Here is a 24,473-nt window from a genome sequence, read left to right on the forward strand (position 1 = left end):
ATAGTCACTGCTTGCAAGTTGCAACATGCAACAAATTTTAAAGTGACAGAAAATAAATTACAATCACACATAAAATATAAAGAAACATAATTTTATTGATAGATAGTGCTTCAATTTTGTTCCTCTCTTGATTCGAAGGTCGTTTGTGGCGTATTTCTAAACTAGGATGATTTAAATTTGATCTTTTTATGAATATTTCATGAATTTGTGGAATATTCGAGTACCCTTTATATAGGCATGCACTAGGGTTTAGGGTTGAATAGTGTCCAAAAATCCTAATTAGAATTGAACACACCAAGCAAATCAGTGGCGGAGCCACCTTACATTCAGGGGTTCATCCGAACCCCCTTCGGCATAAAATTATATTATTTGTACATGGTTAAAATAATTTTTTAGGTATATATAGTAGATGCCGAACACCCTTTGGCTAATTCGTGTGTCTATTTTTTCAGATTTTTATGAACTCCCTTCTCGAAAATCCTAGCTCCATCATTGTGTAGAATCCCAACTCGAATTGAACACATCTGGTAAACCCACAAAATTTCAGTGTCCACAGTCACCACTAACATTTTTGCTCTTGATGATGAGAGTAGTCAAATTTCATGTGCACCCTAACTAAATTAAATCTTTATAAATAGGCTTATGTCTGTGTGAAGTAGTAACTTAAATAAAACTTCTTTATGTAATTCACTTCTCTTACTTTCTACTACTGTTATGAAACCTTAATTAAGCATATTATTACGTCTTTAGTTTCTCTACTCCAAACTCTACAAAAACAAAGTTAGAAAAAATGGATGGATTTGGTGGTGAGAGTGAAATTACACGTCAAAGTGACAATCATCATCCTACTGTTTGGGGAGACCATTTTCTTGCGTATGCTAATCTCTCGGTAAATTTGAATGCCTAGTGTGTTGATGATTTAATTTGATTTATATTTTATGTGTCGCTGAGTAAAAAAAGAAAATTACATTTTCAAGTTACTTGAAAAGATTTACGGGTGAGATCTTTAAAATATGGGATTTGTTAGGTTATCTTCGAGAACATATAAAATAAATATGACCTAATGTATTCCCCTACGACCTTAAAACTCTTAATATTTTTAACATGTGTTCAGTACAGTCGATAATATAAAAAATTGAATGCTTTTGTTTTCAGTTGAAACACTCTAGATCCATATTCTGTTTGCAAATACTTATTGAAGCACAAAGAAATATATATATATCTATACAAAGTTATTTATTTACGCGTATAGGGAGCCAATGAATGGAAAGAAAAGGAACACAAGGATCTAAAAGAAGAAGTGAGAAAAATGCTAGTGATTTCTCCTTCCAAATCTTTGCAAAAACTTGGACTTATAAACACAATCCAATTGCTTGGAGTGGCATACCATTTTGAACATGAGATTGGGGAATCATTGAGTAAAATATATAATGGTTATGAAGAATGGATTGGTGAATTTGGTGAAAGTCATGACCTTCATGTTGTTGCTCTAAGCTTTCGATTACTTAGGCAACAAGGTTACTATGTGAACAAAGTTTGTTTGTAGATAAGAGTTTTCAATTTTTACACACTAGCGTGCGTATACATATTTTGAAACAAATGTTTTTAGGAAGTTCATCGATGACCAAGAAAATTATAATAAAGCATTGTTTAACGACATGCAAGGATTATTAAGCTTGTACAAGGCAGCACAATTCAGAGTATATGATGAAGAAATTTTGGATGAAGCAATTAATTTCACCACCACTCATTTGAAGTTATTGTTGCCTAAACTGAGTAATTCTCTATCGATGCAAGTCAGCTATGCCCTAAAGTATCCAACAAACAAAACTATAGCTAGGGTAGCAACTAGAAAATACATATCGTTTTACCAAGAAGATAAATCATGTGATCAAGTGATATTAACTTTTGCAAAATTGGACTTCAATACATTGCAGAAGATGCATAAAAGGGAGCTATGTGATATCACAAGGTAACTAGCAAGCTACACAATCAATAATATCACAACATTATTTTATTAAAAAAATATAGATTTTGAGATTTAACTTAACATTTTAGGTGGTGGAAAGAATTGGACTTGGCAAATGAATTACCTTTTGCAAGAGATAGAGTGATTGAGTTGTACTTTTGGTCTTTGGGTGTGTACTTTGAGCCACAATATAATGTTGCCAGGAAAATACTAACCAAAATGTTATGCTTCGTGTCAATTACTGCTGACATCTATGATACTTATGGAACACTGCATGAACTTACTCTCCTTACAAACGCAATAGAAAGGTATGTTTTTTTTGGTAATATTAATTATAATACTATAGCTTCATTTCAGTTTATTTTCCTAACATTTTTTTTAGTCCATCCAAAGGACCATATTTTAAGATCCCATTTGAACATGTTTTAGATCATAACTTTGAATCATTCATTAGAAATTAGATATATTAGCAAATGCATTTTTCAATTTAACTTTAAAACCAAATAATACATCAGCAAATGCTTATTCAATTTCAATTTGAAAAATATTACGAAATAAAAATATTTTCTAGTTTATTAGGAAAGAGAGATTTATCGTTATTTAGAAAAAAATTAATGATGGTATACAATAATATATCATCAATTCAAAATATATACGAAATTATAAATTAAAATCTTCAAATTTGAGTCTCAAATCCTATGATCAAACTCCTACTAATTAATTCAGAAGAATTTATGTCACAAACCAGACCATCGTGATTGACACTCACACTAACCCTCCGGTGGGAGAACCACTACTACAACCCAATTACATAACTTAACCGAATACTACGCATTTAAAGATTCAGAAGCAGGTTTAAATGACAATAAAAATAGAGTCCCCATAAACTTCAGGGTTTTAACAAACAACTAACCAAACTAATATGGAAGAACAACCCCTACAACCTGAAAGTCAATGTACCAAAACTCTACTAACGACAAGTCTAAGAACAAGGGGTAAAACCCCAAAACTAAATAAACGCCTTAAATAAATAGTTTGAGTCCGAAAAGAGTGGACTTAAACAAGAAAGATCCACGACAGCCTGAAAGAACTGGCTTACCCTTGAATCTAATCACACTCAACATTCACCTAACTGAACTCTATCAATAGCCGCCTGAAGATGCCCTATATTCAACAAAGAACAAGCGAGTGCAATGTCAGTATACAACCACAATGTACTGGTAGGATCATGCGGCTATCCCAATAAGTGAAACACATGCAAGTAACCATAACATTATAAAACAGACATATACCGAACATATACAATATTAGTCATATTTTCAAGATCAATGTAGCATCCCACATTCTCAATAATACACATACATTTACGAACAACGTATAGTTTCACAATTCTCAAATATCACAGTTATATCAAGTTATTCGTTATCAATTTAGAGCAACATACAATCTTCCAATATCAATCATTATTAGATATGAACGTAATCATCATAAGTAAATACACAATGCAATTCAATGGTCCTCTCACGGAACCCAATTCAATGGTCCTCTCATGGAACCCAAACCCAAACTATTAGTGTACTGGTTTGTGGTATCCGATCCAATGTTTATGCCGGAACGTGGCAACCGATCCCATATTTATGCCGAAACGTGGCAACCGATCCCATATTTATGCCGAAATGTGGCAACCGATCCCATATTTATGTCGGAACGTGGTAACCGATCCAAGTTAGTGTGTCGAAACTTAACACCCGATCCATTCAATAAACCACAATCACAATCATAATGTATATTCTCACAATCATACAACAAGAGGTGATTCATGGCATACAATTATTCAATTATCCTCATTTACGATTATGGTGATCAATAATGCAACATTCACATACATACACATACATTATAATAAAGCAATTATAAACATCACCTACCGCTTGTTCTAGGTCTACAAACAACAATTTATACACAAGGATTAACAATCAAAACCCAATTACTCGAATCATAATCAATAATATCAACCCTAGGTCAAACCTTGATCCCTATACCCAAATTAGAGCTTTTTCCACCATTAACTTCAGATCAAAACATTTCCCCAATGATAATTACCCAAGAAACTAAGTTCTACGGATCAAAAAATGGATTCAGGGAGTTAAAACCTTACCTTTAGCCGTAAGAATGGTGAAAAATGGCCAAGAACTCGTCTGGGGTCGTTCCTTAGTTCTCAAAGTAGAAAAGTGCAGAATAAAGACATTTTGGGGTTTATTTACGACCTTAAGTTACGTCGAACCCGCCACAACAGTTCTCACCCCTCTACAACGGCTCCGCCCTAGCGGCAGAAATCTTGCCCCAGTGGCTTGCACGGAACCAGTGAGCTATTTTAATAACTCCAAGACCCTCATTTCACAACACACCTTTACCCAACGACGCTCAGAAAATACCACTCACGCTAAGATCAATTCTGGGAGTTCTACTCACCTGAATTCAATTGTGTAAGGTCGTATAGATTCCTTAACGACTTATCTAACCACTCATGTAATCAAAATCATAAATAAATCACCCGATTGTTACCAAATTTCCCTACACCTTAACGACTCTAATTTCGTCCAAATCTGGATTAGGTTGGGAAATCCAAAGTTACTACTTGAAAGTTTTCTGGCCCCAATTCTTTCCTCATTGGCTTTTCTATAACGACGGGAACAGGTCGTTACAATAGATACCAATTTACCCATCACTAGTGCCCAAGTGACAAATTAGGAGAAAAGGGCTAAAGCAAGAATACAGTAGTATCTGAATCGTTGAATAACTAGGATACTTGTCCCACATACTTTTTATGTCGACGTTGGGCTGCTAGAAGCTTAGATTGAATACTTCTCACCTTACCCTGAACATCTTTCACCAAATCAACTCTCAAAGGTTTCACATCTTCAACCTCAAACCAACCAGTTGAACACCTACACATCCTCCTATACAATGCCTCAATGAAGTCATCACAATACTCGAGTGATAATTATTGTTGTATGTACACTTAACTAACAATAAAGTTATTCCAATAACCACCCAAGTTTGATCCTCCACATGTTTGCCACATGCTATCAAGGACTTTGACACAACATTAGGACGAATCCTTTCTCACATAACCATGATAAAATCTTAAATCAAAACTTGTCACAATTAGAGGTGAACATGAACCAACCAACACACACTTATAATATCCAAACAATAATAGTTCTTATCAACATCTCCATCTCACAACCTAAATTACCATGAGCTTAAGTTATAAAAGTTTAGTCTTTTAGAAATCAGATACCCATCGAGGGATATGTCCAAGCATACAAACCCTCTAACAACACTATCGAAATGCTAGATTTAGTAATTATAGATCACCTCTTAAGAACATTAGAATTGGATTCAATGATCCCCATATTCAACCACACATAATAATCGATACATGACCTCGACGACAAGATGAATTATTAGATTGTCGGACAACCATAATTATGCATGGTAGCTCTTCTATAAGATTTCATAATCAATGTGGTACATGTAAAACCACTGAAATACTTTAACAACTCTAAGACAACACCAATAATGTCATTTGAAATAACCAAATGTTGACACCCAATTTTGACCCTCCACAACATAAATTAATCATCGAGTTTCTTCAATTTCGAACAATTTAAAAGAATTATTTTATAAAATTTCAAAAATAAAATAAAATAAACGTAGTTTGCAAATTATTTTAAATAGCTTTGTCATTTTAATAATATGTATGTTTTATTTAGTTATGTACATAATTAATGCATTTTACGAATATTCAAAATTCATCTCGAAAAGATTTTATATTTTAAATACTTCATTAGTAGTAAGGGTCGTAATTTTGAATTAATGAATTTTATAAAATCCAAAATACTTTCAAGTTATTTTAGAGTATTTTTATAAATTCAATAATTTAATAAATTTAATAATGAATGTGTGTATTTTTTACAATCACGTATTTTATAAATATTTGAAAATTATCACAAAAAGATTTTACATTTTTAGTTAGATATTTGTTAATTTAATTTCGAGTTCACTAATTTGTAATTAAACTAATTATTTTATGACCGACTTAATTATTTTTATTTTATTAAGATTAAGAAACTCGATAATTAATTAATGTTAATTCACCTAAATTAAATCCAATATTAAAAAAATAAAATATAAAAAAAAAAAAAAAAAAAAAAAACTTAACCCCTTACCTATTTGGGCCATTTGGAAAATGGCCCAATTTAATACAACAGCATTTCCAGCAACCAGAAACGGCCCAACAGCCCATTTCCAGCCCCAAATATAATCAACAATTACAACATTCCAGCCCATTCCCAAGATAAACAACAACAATACCAAATAAACCCACATGACCCCTTTTACCCATTTTCTTCTTCCTCAGCAAAAGAAACCCAGAACCGCCCCAACTTCACCTCCTCCAGCAGAAACCAGACGACCCACACCCTGCAACACCCGAAAATCACGCAACTTCAGCGCAGAGCAGCACCAAACGTGACCCCACTGCCCATACCAGCCCCTCTTCCTCTTCACGTGCAGTCCTCCTCGGCGGAAATCGCGAGAAAGAGACCGTTCCAGCAGCCCCTTCAGTCCCTTTGATCTTTCATCCGGATTTTGAGGGATATTGGTTGAAATTTGGAGCAATAGACAGCTTTTTCCCATCTTTGGACTGAAGAAAATTCAAATTGAGAGTTGAATTTCGGAATTCCAACTCTACCCTTCTCCCCTAATTCCCTTTCTATAAATATCATCTACTTGTTCTTGATTTTGGGGGGATGGGGAGGGGAACGAAAAAAAAAAAAGAAGAAAAAAGAAAGAGAACTCAAGAAAAACGGCAAAAATACATACAAAATACATTCGAAATCGAGGAGAGATTAGTGCGACTATAGTGTGGTTTCCTTGTTCGTTCATAAGAATCCTTGTGATCTCGTTTGGTGGTGGAATCGTCTTTGTGGCTAGCTCGTTACTGCCTTTGCTTCGCTGCCCCAAAAAAGGTATACGCCTGAATCTAAATGGATATTTGTTAGTTGGACATAAAATGCAGCTGAATGTTTGTTGGTTCATCGTTATCGATATGCTTGTAAATATATGTGAGTTTTAAAATAACCGAAGGTTGTTGAATGGATCGGCGCTGACAAAAGAATGCTTATTTATTCGCAAGAGGCACAAAATTATTTTCCCTCCTTTCCCCTGTTTTAGTTGATAAAAGGGTATATTCATTTTATGTTTTTGCTTGATCAAAATATTATGCATATTAGGTGTGCACATACTAAAATGTAAAGTTTTGATTACTTGTGTATTACCGTAGCTATCCTCAATGTTTTGTTTATACAAAGTATGAGTTTTACTTTCTCATTATTAGTTTTTCTTTTAAAAAGTTTATATATACATATGGCGTGTATAATTTCCATTCTAATCTCTAACAAGTAGTTTCATTAAAGCTTAAAATGTGTTAGGGCTTGAGTTCATGTTTGGTGGTTTGTTTGCTTTGAATCCGGTCGGTAAATTCGTCAATTGTATCTAGTCTAATATTTGCATATTTCGTGTTCAAGATTGTATCTTTGTGGTGGAATTTCATTTGGGTCTATACTTAATTTAGTCAATATGGTTTAAACTTGAATGATCTTGCTAACTTCTTTACTTTCTCTTTATTTGCGAGCACTATGAGAGTTTGATCGAACTCAAGCCTCCTCCTTTGCATTTCAAAATGAGCCATAAAGGCTCAATTTTTATTTTTATAGTCCGAGTCAGCCGGGCAAAGAAAGCCGCAGCACAAGGCTGGAAAACAGAGAACGTGGATATAAAATAAGCCGAAATCCGGCTTGTATACACCAATATACAGCATTATACATTAAAAATACAGGTCAAAAACGTGAAAAATACAGGGCCGGGCAGTATACAGGTGTTCGGAAGCAAGAAATGCGTAAAAAACGCTGATATACACGCTGATATACACTGATATACAGCCAGTGTATACCAAAAACGGGATTGGGCAAAAGTCCAAAAATCCCAACGAGATAGGCCCAAAAGGCCCAAATTTAATTTCTCTCTTACTCTTTAATTATTTATTTGCGATTATTTATTGTTTGTCTCTTAACTCTAATTTTAGAATTATTAATTAACTTAATTAAATTCCCCAAAAGATGAGTTAGTTCTTTGTGTTGGTTTAATTTTAATATTTCATGTTTTAATGTTCACTCATTATATCAATCAAATATGTCGGTCAAATTATACATTTTAATTAAGTTAAACTTTTTGTTATTAAAAAATAATATTTTTAAGCTTTTTCATTTAATCACCTTTTTATTTCATTTTAAAATTGTTGTGAGTTAACGTATTTCCTCAAAGAAACTCTAAAAGTGCTAGTCAAAACATTTTCAATTAAATATATATATATACACACAAATATATATATATACGCCCACTTAGTCATTTTCTTAAAAAGGGTTAGCTAATTAATAAAAAATGGTTTTTCATGTTTAATTTATTAAATGGGTTTAACGTATTGTTTCAAATATGAATTACATGAATTTTAATTAATCTAGTTTTATTAAAACTTTATTCACATGCAGTTTGATTTCAATTGTTTCATATTTAGGTCCTTTTTCTTAAAAAAAAATAAAATAAATAATGAAATAAAAATGCGTCATTATTTATTTTCTTAAAGTTAATCAACTATTGTGAATTGTTATTTTGTGTTAAATCATTTTCTAAACAATTAGTCAAAAAATCATTTTAGTCAAGTCGCAGGTCAACCGCGTGTTAGCGGACACTTCGAATGCCTAAAACCTTCTCGAAGTGTAAATTGAACCCTGAACCCTCTTTGGTATTTTCAAATGATTTTTTCTGTTTAAATCTTTGAAAATTATAAGTTTTCTTAATTTCTTTAAAAAATTAAGTGGCGACTCTTTTCTAAGTATTTTTCTTAAATTGTTTTATACTTAGAACATTTCAAAAAGTGATTTTTCTACATATAGAAAGATTACGGCGCAACACCAAATCTTCCCAATCTTCCCACTCAACCAAGAGAACATCGCAGGATTTGGTACTCCTGATCCACCACTAGGGATCCACCCACAAAAGCGAAAACACACGTGATCATAACTAGTGTAATATACTCACAATACTAACAACCATCATAAACACTCTGACCATTTACCTCATTATAAACCAACACTTTTTTAAATGAAAACCTTTCTTAGATATAACAATCAAAAGTAATAAACTTTACGACTCAACCGTATAACACAATCCTCTTATCTATCAACATTTGCTTGTATCTTGAAGATTTTATGAATTCATGGATCTTTGTTTATCATTGATCGCATCTGCAACGATCTTACAATATCCTTCGCTAAAAATTTCATCGTACTCCTTACTAAACTCAAAAACAAAACATAGCACTTATCATCACTTTCGAGCTAATGTATGTACACTCCTTTCTCAAGTCTTTTCCAATAGTTGTCAACCAATTTGATGAACTTGTGACACTATTACCATAACCATAACAAAACAAATGAAATCACGCATCTCTGAACCCAATTCTTTACCCCTCTGAAGATATCTCTTCAGCCTTTGCAATCAAATAAAACATTCTTGCTCTAGCTTCTCTCTAAAGGTTGTACTACATTCCACTATATTTTTCTTCATTATAACTCTAGCTCTTTTAAATTCTATTCGAGTGGTGTCCCACCATCTCTTAGAACTTTCCATACAACCATGTTACTCACCAAATATCAGAAAACCACAACCTTAGGTACTCGTAAGTTGTAATTACTATACAAACTTCGTTTGACCAACAATCTTATTATATAGTTGCATCTCATCACAATCCATCACGACTCTTATTACCATTACGCTCCGTCATCCTTAACTATCACTACGAAGTCAACCTTTTCAACAACATGACACCTCAAACTCATGTATACTCATTAAATTCAGAGGACTAACCTAATTTATACGCATTTTCTTACTAAAATACTTTAATTTCCTTCACCCAAGTATACTCATTGGGACCTTCCTTATCCATAAGCTTGTCATTCTGGTATCAATCCACTCCCTTATGGCTTCAGATAAAATCACCAGCCCTCATACTACCCTCTTTCTTCTTAACAAACAAGATAGTAGCACCCCACAGTGAAGCACTAGGACGGATGAAACCTTTATCAAGTAGCCTTTGGATTCGAGCCTTAAGCTCTCTTAATTCTTTCGGAGCCATACAATACGGAGGGATGAAAATGGGGAGACTGCCAATTTCCAAGTCAATGCAGAAATCTAATCTCTATCCCGAGGCATACCAAGCAAATCCGTAGGAAACATTTCCTTAACACTCAGACACCACAGGAATAGAGTTAATAGAGGGAGACTCAACCTCAACATCCCAAACATGAGCCAAATAAGCCAAACAACCCTGCCCTACCAGTTTTCTAGCCCGAATGGAGGATATGATCTTAGCTAGCTTAGGCTTGTACACCCCTTCCCACTCTAATCTTTTCGTATCGGGGATTAGAGTTATCGACTTAGTATTACAATTAAGCATGGTATAACAGGGGGACAACTAAGTCATGCCTAACATTATATCAACCCAAGTTTGAAAATCCCTAAACACAACAGGACAAACACGATATACAAAGGTTACTATGACTGACTCTTCAACTGGGGTAGAAACATAGATAGGGGCATCAAAAATATCACAAACCACATCAATCCCAAGACAAACTAAATAGACACATAAGAATGAGTAGAACCCGGATCAAACAACACATTAGTCATCTAGTCACAAACAAGCATAGTACTTGTGACCACTGCATCAGACACCTCAGCATCGGTCTTGCCCGGAAGGCATAGAACTGAGCCATGTCATCTTGACGGGTAACCTCCTCGTCTGGTTGCACTACTCATCTACCTACATTACCATTTCCCCGGCCTCTACGACTCGCTGATTTCCTCCTCATATGCCCAGGTTCTCCACAATTTATAACTTATATTCGATTGCTGAAAATTGAATTAGATCGCGAGGGTTAGTTCGGGTACAATTTGGGGTCTATAATTATGACTAGGGCTGAGATTCTGTCTCGCCCTGTCCCTCTCTAACGGGAGAAATCCCGCACCAGTGGCCCTGACGAAAACAGAACCCATGCCCACAATTTCTGGGGTTCTTCTCTTTTCTATATTTCCCTTAGATTCCCCAACTATAACTAGGCATTTAAGAAAATACCTTTAGCTAGGACAATCATTGTCTACCCCCCGGTCAACCCAACGAAGTATGCACTTTAGAATCCTTTTAGATCGTTTCAACACTACCACACACATATCCTCAGGATACACCCAGACTCACACGATTATCAGTTGGTCACACCGCACGTCCAGATTTCTCGCTTACGAACCACATCGTAATTTATCTAGACCCTTGCACCTAATATCGTGATGACTTTTTTTTCACAACAGGTTTCACGACACTCAAGCAGGTACAACTTGCAGACAAGTCCTAATTCTTTAATTAGTTTGTTCCATAGACGACCATTATTGATCATCTATGCCTTATACCGTCCCTAAGGCCAGATACTAATTGGAACCTTCTCAGTTCCAATTAACTTGCTTGTGTCTCTTCAGCCGAGACTACGACGTGTAGTTCACTTCGTTGAGATACCAATTGGAAATCAGGAGATACCAATTGGACTCAACTCATACCACAAGCGACAATAGTAGCTAGCGAGCCCCACAAAACTGCTAATTTTTTAATCATAGAACTGGGTCGAACCTTATTCTTAACCGCCTCAATCTTTAACTGAGGATAACATACCTTAAATCAATCTTAGAGAAAAACCGATGCACCTTGCAGTTGGTCAAAAAGGTCATCTATCCGAGGCAATATATATTTCTTCTGAATGGTGATCCTATTCAACTGTCGGTAGTCTATACACATCCTTTCTTACTAGTGATGGTGTTACCGCTGTTGTTGCTCTAGTTCGGACCATAGAGTAAAAGAGGAAAGATACCAATTTGTATCACCCAAATACTAATTAGATTCAAGTCATAGCACGAAGGAGTAGAGAAAAGTGAGTTTTTCCTAAAGTCATATAGCCTCTCGAAAAAAAGTATGGACGTCTTCATATCGTTCCACAAGACTCTACTAGACACGTTTTGGTACAATGAGATCAACGAATTTAAGGTTCTGATACCAACTTTGTCACCCACACTAACCCTCCGGTGGGAGAACCACTACTACGACCCAATTACATAACTTAACCGAATACTACGACGCATTTAAAGATACAGAAGCATGTTTAAATGACAATAAAAGTGGAGTCCCCATAAACTCCAAGGTTTTAACAACAACTAACCAAACTAGTGCGGAAGAACAACCCCTAGAATCTGAAAGTAAATGTACCAAAACTCTACTAACGACAAGTCTAAATAAAAGGGGTACAACCACAAAACTAAACAAACACCTTAAACAAATAGTCTGAGTCCGAAAATAATGGACTTAAACAAGAAAGATCCATGACAGCCTGAAAGAACTGGCTCACCCTTGAATCCAATCATGCTTAACAATCACCTAACTGAGGTCTATCAATAGCCACCTGAAGATGCCCTGTACTCAACAAAGAACATGCGAGTGCAGTATCAGTACACAACCACAATGTACTGGTAGGATCACACGACTATCCCAATAAATGAAACACATGCAAGTAACCACAACATTATAAAACAGGCATTTACCGAACATATACAATATTAGTCATCTTTTCAGGATCAATGTAGCATCCTACGTTCTCAATAATACACATACATTTACGAACAATTTTACAATTTCACAATTCTTAAATATCACAGTTATATCAAGTCATTGGTTATCAATTTAGAACAACATACAGTCTTCCAATATCAATCATCATTAGATATGAACGTAAACATCACAAGTAGATACACAACACAATTCAATGATCCTCTCACGGAACCCAATTCAATGACACTCTCATGGAACCCAAACCCAAACTGTTAGTGTACCGATTCATGGTACCTGATCCAATGTTTATGCTGGAACATGGCAATCGATCCCATATTTATGCTGGAACGTAGCAACTGATCCAAATTAGTATGTCGAAACGTAACACTCGATCCATTCAACAAACCACAATCACAATCACAATGTATATTCTCACAATCATACAACAAGACGTGATTCATGGCATACAATTATTCAATTATCCTCATTTATGATTATGGTGATCAATAATGCAACATTCACATACATACATGCATTATAATGAAGAAATTACAAACATATATCACACCAACATGAAATCACAACCATCACCTACCTTGAATCCAAGCTTGAATCCCCTATGGCACTCGAATCTTCCCTTTCCAGATTCATTCCGCTTGCTCTAGGTCTACAAACAACAATTTATACGCTAGGATCAACAATCAAGACCCAATTACGCGGATCATAATCAATAATACCAACCCTAGGTCAAACCTTGATCCCCATACCCAAATTAGGAATTTTTCCACCATTAACTTCAGATCAAAACATTTCCCCAGTGATAATTACCCAAAAAACTACCTTTTACGGATCGAAAAATGGATTTAGGGAGTTAAAACCTTACCTTTAGCCTCAAGAATAGTGAAAAATGGTCAAGAACTCGTCTACGGTCGTTCCTTAGCTCTCAAAGTCAAAAAATGCAGAGTAAAAATATTTTGGGGCTTATTTACGACCTTAAGTCACGTCGGACCTGCCACAACGGTCCTCACCCCGCTACAGCGGCCCCGCCCTGGCGGCAGTAATCCCGCCCCAGCGGCTTGCACAGAACCAGTGAGCTATTTTAATAATTCCAAGACCCCCATTTCACAACACACCTTTAACCAACGATGCTCAGAAATTACTGTTCACACTAAGATCGATTCAGGAATTTTACTCACCCGTATTCAATTTCGTAATGTCGTACAGATTCCTTAACGATTTATCTAACCACTCTTGTAATCAAAATCATAAATAAGTTACCCAACTGTTACCAGATTTCCCTACACCTTAACGACTCTGATTTCATCCAAATTTGGACTAGGTTGGGAAATCCAATGTTACTACTCAAAAGTTTTCTTGACCCAATTTTTTCCCCATTGGCTTTTCTATAACGACGGGAACATGTCGTTACAATTTACTTTAAATTTTTATTTTATCCTCAATGAGAAAGCCACGCAAGTATTATGTAATATTTAATATTATAAGTTTCAAAATATTATAACCATACATATATTATGATAAATTTATAGACACAAAATTTAAAAACATTTCTTCCTTTATTAAACTATATATCTTTTCAATATTTGTGAGAGTAGCACTTACAAGATTTGTTCCATGTAATGATGTGTAAGTAAGAATTTTATTAATGACGCCACCTAATGCGTATACAATATGTGGCTATATTAAGAGGAATATGTATTTCTAAATATAAATCGATACTATAATTTTCTTATTCACTACTATCATCCGTAGATAAAAGTTAATCTCTTTTACTTATACAATTGGTGGAACATCGACGCTGCAGAAAAGCTAGCGCCGTATACGAAACTTTTTTACACTGCTCTCCTAGATTTTTACAATGAAGTGGAGAAAGAGTTGGCCAAGGAGAACAAGTCATTTCGAGTCAACTTTGCTATTAGTGAGGTAATTATGTGATAGATATTAATTATTACTCCTAATAATCCAACAAATAAATTAAGGAGTTTTTAGTAGGGAAGAAAGGGGTTATGAAAATGCTTTTCACGTTAGAGTTGATGCTTTTTTTTAAAAATGTCCGAACCAAATGCTTGGCAATCCTTGGTAGAGCTTATTTATGATTTTGTGCTCAACCCGGTAAACAAACAAATAGGTGGTCTTTCCGAAAATGTTAAATAAAATGACTAAAAGACCAATCTTTTTTTTCAGAATCGTACCCAAACTCCTCATCCTGACTCCGCTTATGCAGCTCTGTCCCATTTTATGTGTCATTCATTTTTAAAGAGAGAGAATAATTAATTAATTAATTTCAGATGAAAAAGTTGGTGAGAGCTTATTTTCAAGAGGCAAAATGGTATTATGGGAACACAGTCCCCAGAATGGAGGAAGAGTATATGAAGAATGGAATTCAAAGTAGCTCTATCTCAAATCTTGCTACAACTTCTTGGTTAGGCATGGGCGATGAAGCAACCAAAGAGGCATTCACATGGATTACAACTGAACCTCCAATTCTTGTTGCTTCCTCTATCATTGGAAGATTGTTAAATGATATTGTATCAGATGAGGTATATGATTATTCGCCCAATCCTTTTTCTTTAAAATTTAACGAATCTTAAAGGTGAAACGTTTCGAGCGAATTATATATAGTATGACTCGAAACATCGAGATGATTTCATATCTAAATATGAGATTATTTAGAGGTGATTTTAAGTTGATCGAGATTAAAATCAGTGTATAGTTCATGTGTATTTAGTGTATACTTCACGTATAGCTAAGCTATATTAGTTTTTTTCTAAATATGAGACTATTTAGAGGTGATTTTGAGTTGATCGAAATTAAAAATCAGTGTATAGTTCATGTGTATTTAGTGTATACTTCACGTATAACTAAGCTATATTTAGTTTTTTTGAGTGTATCATAATGTATAGTTAGTGTATAGCTCATATATAGATACACTATATTGTATAGACAATATATATTTTCTAAGACTTTTGGAAAGCCAGTATATACTTCCTATAATTTTTGACTATTTTTTTTTGGTAAATAAAACATGGCTATATTTGTTTTAAACTAATTACTTTATTGTTTATATTTGAAATTATCCCTTATTATTATTATTATTATTATTATTATTATCTTTAATGGGTTCGATAGAATCCACAGTGGCTTATGGTCCTGTTTATTTTAATGCTCAACCATATCTGCAATTATCCTTAAAAAATTCTAATATATTAGATGCTTTGACTTTGAATGTTAAAACGCATGGTTATAATTATGCAGTTGGTTCTGAGTTAATTTGTTTATCTTATAGGATCTATTTTAAATTACTCGCTACTTTGAATCCTAGATGTAAATTATATGATACATCTGATCAAACTATTTTGGTAGAAACTAATTTCGCCAAATCTAAGGTCACTACTAGAAGACCTATAAAGTGGGAAGAAAATAACTTTCCTACTACTTGGATTTTAGATTCTGTTATACCCCCAGAACATTTGGCAAACGCCGTCACTAATTCTAAATATTCTCATATCAGTCAAAATTCAGATGGAAAAATATGTATGCAGTTTGATGATAAAAGTATTCCTTATAATAGACATTTTTTTGCTTTCGATAGATGATTGGCTATCCAACATATTTTTCCTATAGAACCTTGTTATGGTCTAGCCAGAAATCGCGCTGCTTCTTTACATACTCTATCGACAGTTATATCTGCAGAAAAACAAAAGATTAAAATTGATCCTTGTTTAAATATTGTTCAAACAAATGATAAATCATCTGATGTTTCTGATAAGGATATTCCTTCTGTTTTCGAAATGGAATTTAATCCTAATGATAGTTGATGATGACTAAACACCAAATTGATTTTAGTCCAGGTTCACTGGCAAGAAAATATATTCAAAACGAATTTTCAGATAAAAAATGGGACAGGTTTAAAACTTGGTTTTTCGACACCTATAGTGAAGATGATTTAAATAATATTTCTCAAGAGTTTTATGAAACTTGTGCTCTGCATAATCATATTATGTTTTTTGTACCCTGGTTTATAACCACTTACTTACCTTTATTCATCAATGTTCTTGAACGATCGTATAAAGATGAAACAGGTAATATTATTAAATCTATTTATCCTCCTCAAGCTCCGTTCATTTTATCGAATAATACAGGTATAACCTTTACTGCATTTCAAAGCTTTATTGAAAACGAGGTTGCTGCAGTAAGTATCAATGAGATTAATCGAATTATTTCTCAAAATAATTATTTGGGTCTTTATGTTAAAGTCATTGGCGAACATATTTGTTCTCTTGATAATAAGTTAGATAAACTTATTACTTTGATAACTCAAATTGATGATAAATTGAAAGCTGCGAAGCCAGTTGCTGATATAACATCTACGTCAAAACAGCCTGACGTTCCTATTCAAAGGCCTCCTGAGATACAAGATTTCATTCTCAGATCTCTTCATGATCTTGAAAGCCTTTTTGATAAGAAGTTTTCAGAATTTGGTGCAAGTGCAAAACCTATAAGTATTGCTGAAGATTTTGTAGATGAAATGGAAACCACTTTCGATTTTAAAGGACAAGTGGAGATGGAAGTTAATAAACTTCGTGGGTATCCTAAAAAGAATAGTGGTTATGCTAGAAAACCTAATATGCAAACCTACTACTACCCTAGGCCCACACCGCAAGATGTTCTTAAAGAAGAAAGAGATTGGAGTCAAACTAACACTTCTTATAGTGGAAGTGAGATTTATGAATGGAATCTAGACGGGTTAACAGATAGGCAGTTAACAATCTTGGTTCATAGAATGCTCAGGTATGCTACTATATGCAAAAGTGTTAATAACACTGATAGGACTATTTGCAAGATGATCATTGCAGGTTTTACTGGTCAACTAAGAGGCTGGTGGGACAACTATATGACTATGGAGGCGAAAGTAGCGGTTATAAATGCTAAAGCTGCCAATGAAGGAGTTGATAACTTAGGATTTGCCTTAGTCAAAAATAGAGAAGACGTTGTGTATACCTTAGTCTTAACCATCCTAGAACATTTTAGTGGTAGATTTACTAATCAGTATGAAACCGTCAGATCTCTACTTAATGTCTTAAGATGTAGGCATTTAGGTGAGTTTAGATGGTATAAAGATACTTATTTAAGTCGGGTAATGGAACTTCCCGAAAATGGATTAGAATTTTAGAAAGCCAAATTCATAGATGGCTTACCACCTTTATTTGCTGAAAGAGTTGAGAAAACTCTGAGAGACTCTCAAGGGATTATTCCTTATAGCAATTATACTTATGGAAAGTTTATTGGAGCCTGTACTCAGGAAGGCATAAATTTGTGCAATGAGTTAAAACTCTCTAGACAACTTAAAATGGACAAGCTAAGAGAGAAATCTCAATTAGGAGATTTTTGTACACAATTTGGTTACCAGATGCTTCTAAAGGTACCAAACATGAGACTTCTAAGTCTGAACACCATAGATCTCATCGAAGGAGAAGAAGATCTAGGAGAAGATCTAGAGAAGAAAGAGAAGAGTGTAAGGCTCATCGTAAATCTCATAGATTTACTAAGAATAGGTCAAAAAGAGATCTTGATAAGATCAAGTGCTACAAGTGTGGGAAATTTGGGCATATAGCTCCAAATTGTAAACTAGAAAAGCTTAAAACTTTGGAACTAGATGAAGATATTCAAGAAAAGGTTTATAGTTTCCTTTATACTTCTGGTTCTGAGTCAGACTACGAAGAGTCTGAAGCAAGTTATTCAACGGAAGATGATCAACCCGAGTCTTCTAACAAAGAACAACAGGACTCAAATGATTCTTGTAAATGTCATGGTGATATCTGTAATTGTGAACATGGCGAGTTTTATAAACTACAATCTCAGTTCGAAGATATGAACTTATTCACCATAACATCAGACAATGTTATAGAACTTCTTAAAGAAGTTACTGATAACACTCTTCGTGAAAAGATCATTCAGTTAGCAACTAGTAAAACTAGCTCTTCAGCACACAACATTCCTAATGATAAAAAGGTTAAAGATGATTTTGTTTATTCTGCTCCCTATTCTTTGTCTGAAGTTCATAATAGACTTTCATCTAAACAAACTATGGTAGTTCGTGATTCTTCTTTTGATGACTTAAAAGGAGAAATTGAACATTTAAAAGAAGAAATTAAATTTCTTAAACAAAATCATATTATTTGTGATCACCGTCTTACTCAAATTGAGTCTACCAATAGCAAAGGAAAAACTAATGTTGATGATGATCCAGCTGAAGAAAATACTCTTGCTAATCCAATAAATATTGACCCTAAACAAAATATGTTTTTAGGAATGATGCAAGTTGTTACAGCTCATAAATGGTATGTTAAATGTACTATTTTAATTGATAATTCTTTTTCTATATCTAATATTGCCATGATTGATAGTGGAGCTGATGTAAGTTGCATTCAGGATGGAGTAGTGCCTACTGAATATTTTGAGAAAACTACTCATATGGTAAATCAGCATCTGGGCATGCTTTAGATATAAAGTATAAATTATCTAACACTCGTATTTGCCAAAATAAAGTTTGTATTCCTCACTTCTTTTTCTTGGTAAAAAATCAGTTATATCCTCCTATAATTTTAGGAACTCCTTTTATAAATGCTATTTATCCCTTTACCAATATAAATGCTAAAGGTTTTTCAGCCACTTATAAAGATCGTAATATTAGTTATACTTTTATCACTGAACCTGTTTCTCGTGATAATAATGCTTTGATTGAAATGAAACAAAAGCATATTAATTATCTACAGCTTGAGATTTTTAGTATGAATATATTTGATACTTTGAAAGCTACTAAAGTACATGAGAAGATTAAAATAATCTCTGAAGAAATGGCCATTGATATTTGTGCCGATCATCCTAGTGCTTTTTGGAATCGAAAAAAGCACATTGTAACTCTTCCATATGAAGATGATTTCTCTGAGGAAAATATTCCTACGAAATCTTGTCCTTGCCAAATGAATTCCGAATTAGTTGAATTCTGCAAAAAGGAGATTGATAATCTGTTACAAAAAGGTTTGATAAAACCTTCCAAATCAACTTGGTCTTGTACTGCCTTTTATGTTAATAATGCAACAGAGAAAGAACGTGGTGTCCCCAGGTTAGTTATAAATTACAAACCTTTAAACAAATATTTAAAATGGATTAGATATCCTATTTCGAATAAAAGAGATTTACTATCTAGACTATATGACGCCAATATATTTTCAAAATTTGATTTAAAATCAGGATATTGGCAGATTCAAATATTTAAAGAACATTCGTATAAAACTGCTTTTAATGTCCCGTTTGGACAATACGAATGGAATGTAATGCCATTTGGTTTGAAAAAGCTCCTTCTAAATTTCAAAAGATCATGAATGATATTTTTAATCCTTATTTGGATTTCATTATAGTTTATATTGATGATATTTTAGTTTATTCAAAGACTCTTGAAATGCATATCAAGCATTTGGATAGTTTTAAGAAAATAGTTATTCAAAATGGTTTGGTAATATCTAAACCTAAGATGAGTCTTTTTCAAACTGAAGTAAGGTTCTTGGGTCATCTAATTTGCCAGGGAAAGATTACTCCCACTCAGCGATCTATTGAATTCGCATCAAAGTTTCCTGATATAATTACTGATAGGACGCAATTACAACATTTTTTGGGAAGTTTAAATTATATTTCTCCCTTTTACAAGAACTTATCTCATGATCTAGCTCCGTTATACGACAGGCTGAAAAGAGAGCATAAAAAACCTTGGACTGATAGTCTTACAAATCTTGTTAAAGCAATCAAAGAAAGAGTTAAGTCTTTACCTTGCTTAACCCTTGCTAACCCTGCTTGGCCTAAGATAGTAGAGACTGATGCGTCCAATATGGGTTATGGTGGAATTCTAAAACAAATTGACCCACATGATAAGCATGAATACCTTATTCGATTTCATTCAGGAAAATGGAGCGATGCTCAACGAAAATATGCAACGGTAGCTCATGAAATGCTAACTATCGTAAAATATGTTTTAAAATTTCAGGATGATCTATACAACCAGAAATTCATGATAAAAACAGATGCTCAATCAGTCAAGTATATGTTTGACAAAGACTTTAAACATGATGCGTCAAAATTAATGTTTGCAAGGCGGCAAGCACAATTAGCACCTTTTGATTTTGAGATTCTATATAAGAAAGGAAGTGATAACTCTCTCTCAGACTTCTTATCAAGAGAATACATTCAAAATGAGTGAATATAGTAGTTTTTCAGAGAAAGATAATGATATTCCTATCTCTATGTTTTTTACTGAAAAAAGATTGATTACTATTCTAAAGGTTCTTCCTCTTAATCGAGATGTAAAAGAACTTATTTGTTGGAAAATTATAGATGGAATGTTGATAGATCTATTCCAATCAATAGAAGAAACGAACACTTATTATGACGCGTATTGGGTCTAAAAGTCATTGTTTCATTTGCAGAATGGAACACCCTTGGATGACTAAGAGTAGAGGCAGAGGCAGAGGAATATCATCCTCAGTCTCATCAAGATCGTCATATGGATCTTCTTCATCATCCAGCACTCCTATTATACAGAGAGGAGGAATGAGTTTAGTTAAACTAAATTCAAAAACACAAGAGAAAACCTCTTCATCAATACATCTAGAAGATATTCCAGAAAATAATCCGTTATATGCTCAATTACAAGAATATATAACCCAAAAGCAAAGTAATACTTTTGCTTCAATAGCCAGGGAAGATACTATTGATGATATGAAAACCTATGAAAAGGTAGAAAATAGAGAAATGATATTTCTCTTAGAAAATTCTGATATACAGAGGAGAGAAGAACCTTGGAAGATATTCCAAAGGTACTTACTTAATGGACTATACTTCCCAGGTGAGTCATACAAAACTCGGAAGTATTATGAAACTTTGCTGATAAGCACTGGTGTTGAATTCCAACACTTCGCAGGATACAATACAGGTGAGAATGTTTATAACTTCTCTAAAATGATTATTAAACAGATTAGCCACATTGAAGATTGGGGTATTTCCTCAATGACAGAAAGACAAGTTAGTCTTAACAATGTGAAGGTGAGTTTCACATATTGGGATTATATCCAGGCTTTTGATAAAGTCCTCTGTTACAACAATGAAAGACATAAACATACATGGTTTATAAAGGTATGTGCAAAGATATTTGCTAGTCCTATACCTAATTGGTTTTTGAACTGGTGGTCATACCACGGGCCGACAATAAAAATATTGCCCGAACCATTTCTTAAGTTATACAAAGAATGGGTGAAGATTTCCCCAGATTTTAACAGATTATATCATCAAGAGCACATTTCTTATTTACAACAAATTGAATAGATATGTTTCTTTATAGAATTTTCTATTCCATGGATCCACAAATGGGTTCCAGAGGTGGATTTTACTGAAGAACAAATCCCCTGTTTGTATCGCACTTATTATAATAACTTCTGGGATAAACTAATGAAAAAGGATCTGCAAACAAAGTCAATATATGGACAAGAACTGTTGGATCAAATTACAACAACTATTAAAGAATATAAATCGATTCTTAATAAAGGAATTGTAACTGATGACTCAACTTCGGTAAAGCATATGACTCGAAGGATTTCTAATCATGAGGAAGAAGAGCAAAATCAAATGATCTTGGATTACCTAGAAGAGGTAAAAAAGACTCTTCTTTCAAATTTAAATCATTATGCAAAATCAGACTCCTCAATGCGTAGTGAGACTAGTGAAGATATGCACGAAGCTCAACAAATTGAAGAAGAAGAACCAACAGAGGCACTGAAAAAGGCTGAAAAACTTTTGGCCAAGCTAAAAGATAAAGTTTAGTGGACAAAAGCACTATCTACAGTGAAGATAAGCACTACCAACAGTAGAAATACTGTTTACAGTGGATGTACTGTTTGGCCCCACATAAGGGACCCTTTTTACTATTCCTAGATGCCTTTATCTTTCTATAAATAAGGGCTTTTATTTTGTAAAGAGGCAGGTTTTAGAAACCAACTCTTCTCTCTACTTTCTCTCTTCTCTCTACTTTGTAAAGTTTGAAGTATTTGTGAGTTTGCCGGACTTTGGCCGGAGAATAAAAGTTGTGTGCTGTTTGTTCCTAAGGTAATCTCTCGTAATTATCTTTCGTATTTCTTTAATAAACCTCCTATTTAAGCCGTGACTATGTCCGGCTAAAGACTTATATCTATGCCGGATAACTAACTTCAATTTTATATCTATGATGAAAGATCTAGACTTTATTTAGATATGCATAAATTCATATATGATTTTTTGACTTGGTTCTGAGATGGTGGTACAGTCAGATTCAATACAACAAGTTAATGGCTTTGTCTAAGTGACTCCGTTTAGCCAGCCGTGGTGTTAGCCCGCAAAATAAGTTAAAAGGGCGTGTCATACCCGGTTAGAACTGCTAGACACATGGGCTCATTGACAATACGTATTTAAATTTGGACAGACCCCTTGCTTGGGTAAAAGGATTAGATCCTTCCATACAGTCATTTAATTATCTAAGAATTTGTATGTATTTAGATTCGGAATTATTCGGATGTTAACAAGCTAGATTAAAGATGACCGTGCGGACTACCGCCCGTCTTCTGAGATCCTGTTTCGTTGGTTTATTATTATTATTATTATTATTATTATTATCATTATCATTATCATTATCATTATCATTATCATTATTATTTTTATTATTATTATTATTATTATTATTATTATTATCGTTATCATTATCATTATCATTATCATTATCATTATCATTATCATTATTATTATTATTATTATTATTATTCAATAGTCATTGCTTTTATAGTATTGGTTATCCTTAAAATTTTAGTTATTAAATTTTATTTTTCTTGAACCAAGGTTCTATAGAAAATCACATCTCTATCCCATCAAAGGTAAGGATACGGGTAAGATCTGTGTACAATTCATCTTTTTAGGCTTTATTTATGGGAACACACTGGAAATATTATTGTTATTTTTTATCTTTTTATTTCTCTTGCAATCTCGTCTCTTGTGTACTTGTTAGTCTAATAGTTATTGCTCATGTGATATGCAGAGAGAAATAGAAAGAGGAGATGTAGCTTCAGGTATTGATTGTTACATGAATGAATATGATGCCACAAAGGAAGAAGCTTACATGGAGATGAGGAAAATAATAGAGAATAATTAGAAGGATTTGAATCAACGATGCCTAAAACCAACAACAGTACCAAGAGTTTTGCTCATGCCAGTGCTTAACCTTAGTAGGACGTCAGAATTCTTTTATAAAGATGAAGATGCTTATACTTCTTCCAAAAATAACTTAAAAGATGTCATTTCTATGATGTTTGTTGATCCCATTAAAGTATGAAAGCAAATAAAAGGACAAAATAAAGAAATTGTAATCATCTAGAATGCTTATATTTCTTTCACACTTAATTGTGGATGTTTATTTATTACTCCAATAAGCAGCTCTGTAAATATTTGCGTACCTTTTAAGATCTTGCATTAAGTCGAGGTACATGAATATATGCTTGCATTAAGATCTTGGTTGATGCATGAATTTAAAATATAACTATTACTTAATATTTAATTTATTAAATAGAAATTAGTATTTAATTATTTTAGGGGTAAGATAAGGGCAAAATTATAATCCAACTTTGAGGTTAAGAGCTTCCCACT

General features: G+C 33.7%; 1 pseudogene; it reads left to right on the forward strand.

Moving 5' to 3' along the window:
• The first annotated feature begins 790 nt into the window (after positions 1-790).
• Positions 791-24,162, forward strand: LOC125810472 (sesquiterpene synthase 15b-like; annotated as a pseudogene).
• Positions 24,163-24,473: the final 311 nt, after the last annotated feature.

Source organism: Solanum verrucosum, unplaced genomic scaffold (genome assembly GCF_900185275.1).
Source record: "Solanum verrucosum unplaced genomic scaffold, falcon-dt-bn FXZP01000118.1, whole genome shotgun sequence".
NCBI lineage: Eukaryota > Viridiplantae > Streptophyta > Magnoliopsida > Solanales > Solanaceae > Solanum > Solanum verrucosum.